At 56.0% G+C, this 8,895-nt stretch overlaps 1 long non-coding RNA gene across 1 annotated transcript; it reads left to right on the forward strand.

The window, feature by feature from the left end:
* The first annotated feature begins 1,225 nt into the window (after positions 1-1,225).
* Positions 1,226-6,162, forward strand: LOC128780020 (uncharacterized). Its single transcript, XR_008426019.1, has 3 exons — positions 1,226-1,442; positions 5,255-5,316; positions 6,036-6,162. It is a non-coding gene; the product is annotated as an uncharacterized lncRNA (long non-coding RNA).
* The last annotated feature ends 2,733 nt before the right edge of the window (positions 6,163-8,895 follow it).

An 8,895-nucleotide genomic window follows, 5' to 3' on the forward strand; every position in this document is an offset into this window, starting at 1 on the left:
CTGCAAATCACGTATTATTTAACCCTTACTTTGGCCGACAATGTTGTTTCTCTTCCCTATCTATTCTGCTGACCTTCAAGAGGTTTTCTGCTTAGCAATGCCTATAATTACCTAGCTCTCTTGCCTAGCCCTCAACAGAAGCAAGCATGGTGTTCTAGAAATCTCAAGTGTTTTGTTAGTGGAGATGTGCCCCCGACTTGGTAATCTGAGGAACACACAAGGTAGCAAATGTCCACGTTTTCAAAGAGGAAAACTTTAGATGGTGAATTCTGGCATCTAACAGAGTAAGATTCTTTGTTCTAAGTGACATTATGAAACGGTTATTAATGTGACTTATGAGGAATGGAAAGAAGCAGGGATCCTCAGATGCTGACTGTTTTATCACAGTGCGACTCAGTCTCCTAAGTTGTCAGATCTTCCTTTGTCTCCTGAACTTTTCCAGATGTCTTCTCAACTTGGGACACTTCTCCCCAGTATTTGCAAGATGGCCGGCATTTTTTGTTCTCTGAGTTTCAGCTTCCATGCTGCCTGTTCCAAGAAAGGCAGCATTTCAGACGTAGGATGCAGAGGGACATGCTGTTTGTATTCTAAGGGACTCTTCAGGATACAGAGCAGGGTTTGTCACTCTCAGCACTGTGAACCTTTTTGGCAACATAATTCATTCTCCTGGGGGATGGTCCTCTGCATTGTAGGTGCTTATAAGCATCCTGTACCTCTATTCACTGCCCACACCCTGGCTTCCCTTCCCCTCAGGACAGTCTAAAATGGCTCAGCACATTGCCTTAAGGCCCCTTGGGGGCAGAAATCACCTTTGGTTGAGAACCACTGAGTTTGAAGCCATTATCATTTTGGAAAACAGAACTTGCTCTGGTATGCAGTGGTTTTATTATTTTTGTATGGTAATTATTTTCCAACTCTGACTGTGATTTATTGTGAACAGTTATTTAAAAGTATATTTAAAACATCTAAATGTGGGGACTTTCTAGTTACCTTGTGACTGGTTTCCAGATGAATGGCAAAGAGCAATAAACATACTTTATGAGACATTTGTTGGAACCTGCTTTCTAGCTTAATATAGTCCGTTGTAAAAATGTTGCAAGTGTGCTTGAAAAGCATTTGTAATTTATTTTTTGTTGCTGCTTACTTAAACAATGAGAAAAAAATTTATTCAAAATTGTACTCCAAGAGTGAAAAAGAAACTGCTAATGATAGGGGACTCAAGAGTTGGAAAATTTTAGTTTAAGGTTAAAAGTTATAAGCCTAGCAAGTAATGTATATGTTAAAGGTTTTGTTTCAGAAACTACAGATAAGGCCTGTCCTGGCTCCTGGAAAACAGCTGACCTCCTGGGGCACTGGTAAAGATTACCCCCTGGGGACAAGTTGGAGGCATCCAGACCTTTGTGTTCCAGGGAGAGACCCAAGGGACACAGTCAAGAGGAAAGGTGCCCTGGGGTGGGGGGAAATGGAGACCCTCTTGGGCCAGATTCCAATTGCTGAGTGGGCCTGGTGGCTGAGCCTCACGGGGCAGGGCTGCCAGCAGGCTTGAGGGCCAGGAGGGGACAGCGCCAGCTGGTGTGGCCCCTGCTGTGGCTTCACTCTTTCAGGGGGTGGGCTGTCCGTGTATCTCCTCCTGTTCTCTGCCTTCTTCAGGAAGATGAGCTGATCCCCTGGCCTCTGGGTTCTGCAGCAGCCCCCGGCCCTGGCAGGAGCAGCCTACTTACATGGACATGGCTGCGATGATTTGGGGGACGAGTGAATCTCCTGGACCCCCAGCTGCCACATGAGCAGCTTCTCCTTGTGAGGCTGGGGACGGTGGGCGGTTGATACAGATGTTCAGAAAGATGTGAGCGCTGCCATTCACGGAGGAATTCGGGGTCACATGGTGCAGAGGGCAGCAGTCACAGCTCCCAGAGGAAGACCCTCATCCCCTCCTCTTCCAGGGCCAGGCCAGTCCCAGCCCCAGCCCCAGCGCCCTGCCCAGCTCCTTCCTGCAGGGCAGCGCCCTGCACATTGCAGCCTAGGTGAGAGTGCGGGCGATGCCCAAAGGCGCTCCTGTGACACAGGACGAATGCTGCTGGGAGGATGAGGGTGGCAAGATGTGCACCGCAGCCCCGCCTCGCCCACACCCCGGGAGGCCCCCACCCCACAGGCAACCCTGGGCTTTTTGTAAACATTCCTGCTTCTGGTTGGTATGGTGGCAAAGCCTGTAACCCTTGAGATGGCCCCTCAGCCCCATGTGCCCATGTCCCTGGGCTGTGGGGACCCTTCCCACAGAGAGGACCCATCTCTGTGTCTCTCTGTCCGCCCTTTTGTTGTCTTTGGGTCCCTCTAAGTTTGCACCCGACACCCAGTGCTGTTCTGTGATTTTGAGCTACTACTTCCCTGTCCCTGGAACCCTGTCAGCCCTCCAAGGCAGGGAGAGTGTGCTCGTGGTGCTGCCCGGGGCCGCCATTGTGGGAGGGATGAGAGAATGCATGGATGGACCAGGGCATCATCCCTTCACCTCAATCCGGTCGGTTGGCAACACCCCCTCACCCCATGGTGTTCTCTGAACCCAGTCCCGGGGGGCGTCCTGAGCCCCACTTACCCAAAGGGGGGCTGGCACACGCTCACCTGTCTAGGAGGCCACATTCCACAGGCTCAGCCATGGTGGTGGGATTCCTTTTTCTTCCCGAAAACCTGGGCAGTCAAGGCCTGCAGAGCCTGTGCAGGACAGGGGCCCAGGAGACACAGACTTGGGCACAGAAGTGGGGGTGTCCCAGGAACAGCCCAGGGCAGGGGAGGCTGTGGGCAGACTGCTGGTGGGAGGGACCAGGAGCTGGACAGCCTTGAAAAAGACTGGGTGGCCCCCCAGGGGCACCGCATAAAGCGGGTGTTGCCCTTGGGCCCAGGCAGGACTTCCTGCCCCCACACGAGAGGATGAAAGCCATGCCCCACCTCCCACTTTCTGAGGCTGCAGCAGCCAAGTCGGACCAGGCAGTGACAGTGTCCAGTCCTGGGGAGTCTGAGCCTGGGAGGGACCCTGGACCTGAAGGCTCAGGAAGGGTGTGGCCTGTGTGGGCTGAGGGTGGGGTCTCTGAGGGCACACGGGCACCCCCGCCCTTACAAACCGGAACAGCTGAGGCCTGGGTGTGGGCGTGGGAAGACATTTGGGGGCGGGAGCCTCTACAATCCTAGGAAAACTCTGCCCTCCATTCTCCATCTGCTGTGGAGAATGCGGCCTCGGCAGGAGCAGCTGGTCTCAGAGGAGGAGGGACCGTGAGTCAGCAGCAAGCTGCTCCATGGCCTTGCCAGAGAGCGCTGGGCACACACACTGCCAGGCAGGGTGGCCGCAGCTCAGATGGGTGCACAAGTGGCGAGGCCCTGGCTGTCCCTGAAGCCCCTTTGGACCGGGCCAGGGGGCTCCTGGGGACAGATATGCTAACAAGATTGAGTGCACAGCCTCTGGTACCCTGAGGACTAGGTAGGGGAGGCCACAGGCAGCAACAGCACAGGCACTGTGACAAGCCAGAAGGCCTGGCTGCTGGATGCTCACCTCGGCCTAGTGAGCTGCTGCTGTTGTTTATAATGTTGTGTGATTGCCCAGCAAGGGCCCAGGGGTGCCTGGGCCAGACCCAGGCCACGGCACTGGGAGGAGGCCTGTCCTCCCTCTCCCTCCCTGTGTCCCTGAGGTCAGTGGCCGTCCCCCGCAACGGCAGCAGCAGGGCAGCGGCGGGGAGGGGGTGATCTGTCCTTTTTAAACGGAAGACGGAGCCTATCCCTGCTCTGGGGAGCTGTCTTCAGGAACCCCCGCCTCCTAGGCAGGACCAGTTCTCAACCTGCGTCACGTGAGGTGTCCCCCGCCTTGGCCAGGCCGCCTCTCTGAGCCCACCCCCTTCAGGCCACTGGACATGGCTCTGCCTGGGGGGCAGGTGGGAAATGAAGGTGATGTGGAGACTGAACCTCGGCCTGCGGGGTCAGAGCCACAGAAGGGAGGCTTGCTGCTGCTGTGCTCAGGTCCAGGCCCCCGGAGTCCTTTTGTGGCAGGTACCACAGGCTCTGAGGTGCCTGCCCTGGCTCCAGAAGGCCTGACTCCCCGTGGGTAGCCCTGCGCCCGCCTCACCTTCCAGCCACATGCAGCCCTGAGACAGGAGCCCAGGGCTCACACGCTGGACCCTGCGACCCCCACACAGCCACCCCTAGATCACCATCGGATACCTGGGTGTGCAGGGGTCGGGTTGTTGCTCGTCCTCGCGGGGAGGACGACCCTCCCACAGGTGAGCCTGCAGCTCCAAGTGTGTGGGGTCCAGATGACCCATAGGTGCCTCAGCACACAGGGCAGCATAATGGGAAAAGTCAGTCCCTGACTCGAGTGCACGACCCCCGTGTGGCCAGGGCTCTCAGACACACCAGGTACGCACGTGGAGCCAGAGGAAGAAGGGGAGGTCAGCAATTAGTCCTTCTCAGGGGACGGCTCCCGTGGGGTCTTCCTGGACCAGTGATGCAGCTGGTTGTGGGGTCCCTTGTGGGGTTACAGCAAGGAGGGCTCCCCTTTCTCTGGACAATCAGAATTCACAAGGAGAATGGACACAGGTCATACTTCTGAGCTTTTACTCGGAAACGATATGGAAACTCCCAGCCTGTGGGAGAAGGCGGGACAGGTCCCCTCCAGGCCCCTGTGAGTTCTCACTGTCCCCAGGCCTCTCCTGCCACAGCCTCACCTTCAGCAGATGGCCTGAGGTGGGCCCTGGGCTCTGGGCACCAGGGTCTGAGGTTCCGGAAAACTTGTGGTGAGGGCTTATCTCCGCAGGAGCCCGTCTTCAGGCTCAGGAACTGCAGCTCTGGCGTGCTGGCTCTTCCCCTTCTCGGGGACCCTGCTGCTCCCCAGGACGGGTATAAACACAGGGACTGGAGTGCTCCTTGTAGCTGGTTTGCCTGTTTCTCCCCACTGGACAGAGCTGAGGATTTTTTAAAACACAAACCCGTTTTCTCTCCAACTTCAACCCACCCCCACAGAACTCTACGTCTCTGCCAAGTTTCAGGAGTCTGCACCGCCCTGGTTAACCCAGGAAGCAGGTGGCCTGGTCGGCCCACAGCCCTTTGGTGAACAATTTAATTGCTTTTGCGGGGGGCTGTGGGGACCGATGGTCTTTTATGTTTTAGTTCTCTGACCGAAGCCCATTTAGATGGTGCAGAATCCTCGGTCTTTGATTTCGGATAAATGCTGATTTCCATGAAAAAACCCTAATTATCTCCGGCTCTTCCCTCCCTCCAGGCAGAGTCCCCGGGGAAGGCAGTGCCTGCCCTTTGGCACCACGGAGGCCCTCTCCCACCCTGGTAACTTGTAGTGACACTGAAGTGCCCCCCATCCCCCGTCTTGGGCAGCACCCTCCCCTCCCCATGCCCAGGGTGCAGCTAAGGCCCTGATGCAGACCCAGCCTCTGGACGCCAAGGAGACCTGCATCCGTTTGGAACATATTCCCATAGGACCCCCCCAACCCCGGTTTTCTCCCCAGTGGGTGTCTTTCTGCTTTGATGGCTCTAACAACTTCTGTCTGTTAAACCCCAGGGGACCAGTCTCTGGGAGCAAGAAGGGTGAAGATGATGAAATAGTCCTTTTGTGGTTGGGTTTGCGAGTAGGAGAAACGGTAGTGAACTTGAGCAGACAGCATTCTGGTTTGTACCAGTACAGTGTCTGTGAGGGACCTGCACCTGTGCTCAGGGCCAGGCTCACCGTTCACCCCGCTGTCCCCCGCAAAACATCCGGGATTGGGGATTTTCTTTTTTTTAAGCAGCGATTTGCCACCACGTGGGGAGGGCGGGAGGACAGCATTGGAGAGAGCATGCTGAGACGGGGACTACTGGGGCCGGTCCTGTCCAGGGCACCTCCCCACACCCTCCTGCAGAACAGGGTGCACACACAGCAGGTATCTCCCCCAGGCTGAAGGAGGCCAGGTCGCCTGAGCTTGGGGCACTGGGTTTGTCCTATTGCAGTAATAGTGATAATGGTAATAATAATAAACAATAACTAACAATACCCTTGTTGTCATCCCCAGGGTTGGCTGGCTGGCTGTGGAACTGCTGAGGAGCATTTGTTTAGAATTATTTTCCACTTGTGATGTTTTCTGGATGGAATCCCATGCAGATGTGACATTAAGGGGGAGCCACTGTCTTCGGATGGGTGACTGGGGCTCGCCAAGGGTCAGGTCGGACCTGGCAGACTCCCAGCTGGTCAGGACAGGCACCCGGTGTGTGTCCATGGAGGTGGCTCTGGGGAGACGGTGTCTCCTGTGTGTGGCGGTCTGAGCTCGGGCCACGGACTCCCATGGACCAGCCTTCAGCAAGCGGCCTTGGAGGCACGGGAGGCCATGTGAGCCTGGTCACTGACCCCCTTCCCCTGCAGGGAACACTGTTGGGGTGCACGTTCCCCTCGGGGAATCATCCACATGTTGGTGACATGCTGTTCGAATGAGGCCCCCTCTGGCAATGAACGCGGGCCCCTTGGAGGATGGACAGCTGGTGTGGGGGCTCGGCCCGACCAGCAGAGGCTTCCTGTGGGCACATCACGGCCCCCCAGAGCCCAAGAATCGGGCACACAGTCCCCACTGTGGGTCGCCCTGAGCTTCGTCCAACAGCGAAGGCAGCGTGGAGAACAGGGTGCTCCCAGTCAGGAACCTGTGAACAGGAGCTGGGGGTGGGTGGGGCGGGGGGTGGTGCTCAGAGACCTGGAGAGGGCCGTGTGTCAGAAGCGAGGTCAGGCTGGGTCCCTGTTGAGAGCTAGGAAAGAGGGCTAGGCAATTATAAGCATTGCTAAGCAGAAAACCTCTTGAAGGTCGCCAGAATAGATAGGGGAGAGAAACAACATTGTCGGCCAAAGTAAGGGTAAACAATACGTGATTTGCAGAGGGCTCATTCTGAGTTACAGCCAATTAGTTAGAGGGCCATAAAACTTTAGGTGCCAGACTCATCTCAGGTCTGGACCCTTATCTTTAAACTGAGGGTACAAATTAAGTGGGACAGACAGATGGTTCTTATCAACAGGAGACAGACAGATAGTTCCTCCTGACCCCAGAGCTATGCAGAGATAACCGCAACTCCCGCTTTTGTAACTTGCTTGCTTGCTTCTCACCGTATAAAAGAGCTCGCCTGTGAGCGTTCGGGGCGACTCCCCTTTGCAGCCTTAACGGGCACCCTGGGAGTTCACCCCTGCGCAGGTAAAAATAAAGTACCATCTAAGTGCACTCCACACGTCTCCATTTGATTTTCTGCTTGCGTTCTGGATACAACAGTCCCCTCCCCGCACTGCGAGGTCCCCAGCGAGGAGTGGGTGGTGGCCTGGGGCGCAGGGATGTCCAGGAGCTGAGGGGCATCCACAGGCATCGGGGGCACCTCGACTTGGTGCAGTTAATGGATCGAAACACTCAGACGTGGGCATTAAACACACTCATGAAATCCCCAAACAGAGCCGAGCTGAGCTTCCAAAGTGACTGAGATGTAGAGCAAATAAAAGTCTGAAATTACAGAAAGGTTTTTACAGAGATCGCTCTGCAGGACCAGCCGGGGAGAGGCCCTTCTGCTCTCTGTCGAGTTATTACAGAATTCTATTTTGTTTGTAACATCACGGTTTTTAATAAGAAATCATCTGGAAGCACCTTTTTAGCTGGAAGGCTGATTTTGAAATAATTTACCAAACAGAGGGTCCTTTTCCTAATGTGGAGGCAGTGGCTCCTGCAGGGGACACCCCTCTGCGGAGCACACCGGGGGGGGGGTCCATGTCCTCGTTACCCCTTGGCAGGGGGGGTCCCACTCCCAAACACCTCCCAGTGTCTCAGCCCAGCACCCGGGCCGTTCCAGGAAGGGGCGCCGGGGCATCCCGAGCAGAGGCTGAGGGGCGAGGTGCACGGCTGCATGCTGACCTTGGGGAGCAGCCGTGCCCGGGCCGCATGGCATTCCTGACACAGGGCTCGGAGGAGACTGGGCTGAAGCGGCCCAGGGAGCCCCTGCTGGGCACGCTGCTGCCGGGCAGCTGGACGGCACCTCAGGAGGCGCTGAAGGAAGTGAGATGCCCCATTAGAAAGGGAAAACGGTGCCGAATACACAGCTGCCTCCAAAACATCTCCCAGTTTGGCCAGAGGTGCCGGGTGCCAGGTGGGCGGTGCCAGAGAGTGGACCCAGGGTGCCCACCGACACTGTGCCTCCCAGGGACACACAGGAGCGATCGGCCGGCAAGTCGCACAGCCAGAAACTTAAAGTGGGAGGGAGGGTCGGAGAGGGACAGATGACAGGGGCATCTCTAGGGAAGATCCAGAAACATCCACAAACTGCCCAGCTAATGCGTGATTTTGCCCAAGCCACTGGGTTCAAGGCCCATTTACAAAAATCAAGCAGATTTCTTCAGAAAAGCAGCAAACAGGAAAAATTTTAAATGCCCCGGCAACGGCATGTGGACATCTATACCTGGAATAAATCCTTGTACGAGCCTCCACATGGAACGAGAGAAATCCCCCAGAGGAACGGTGAGGATCGCCAGTGAGAGGGGAGGGAGCACCGTTTCACGCCACATTTAGCAGCCCCCCCCTTCAAGCCACATTCACGCAGTGTTCACATTCTGTCCATGCATGGATCACGTGCCACTCACATGCTGAGCATGCACCACCCACGCCCTGTTCACATGCCATTCATGTGCTGATCGCTTGCCGTCCATGCCGTGTTCACATGCCGATCACGTGTCATTCACGTGCCATTCACACGCGGATCACATACCATTCACATGGTGTTCACGTGCCATTTTCCTGCTGATCACGTGCCCTCCTTGCCTTGTTCATGTGCCTTTCGGGCACTGATTACATGACGTTCTTGTGCTGATTATGTGCCGTCCATGCTCTGTCCACGTGCCATTCACGTGCCACCCATGCC

This window comes from Desmodus rotundus, chromosome X, assembly GCF_022682495.2.
Source record: "Desmodus rotundus isolate HL8 chromosome X, HLdesRot8A.1, whole genome shotgun sequence".
Classification (NCBI taxonomy): Eukaryota; Metazoa; Chordata; class Mammalia; order Chiroptera; family Phyllostomidae; genus Desmodus; species Desmodus rotundus.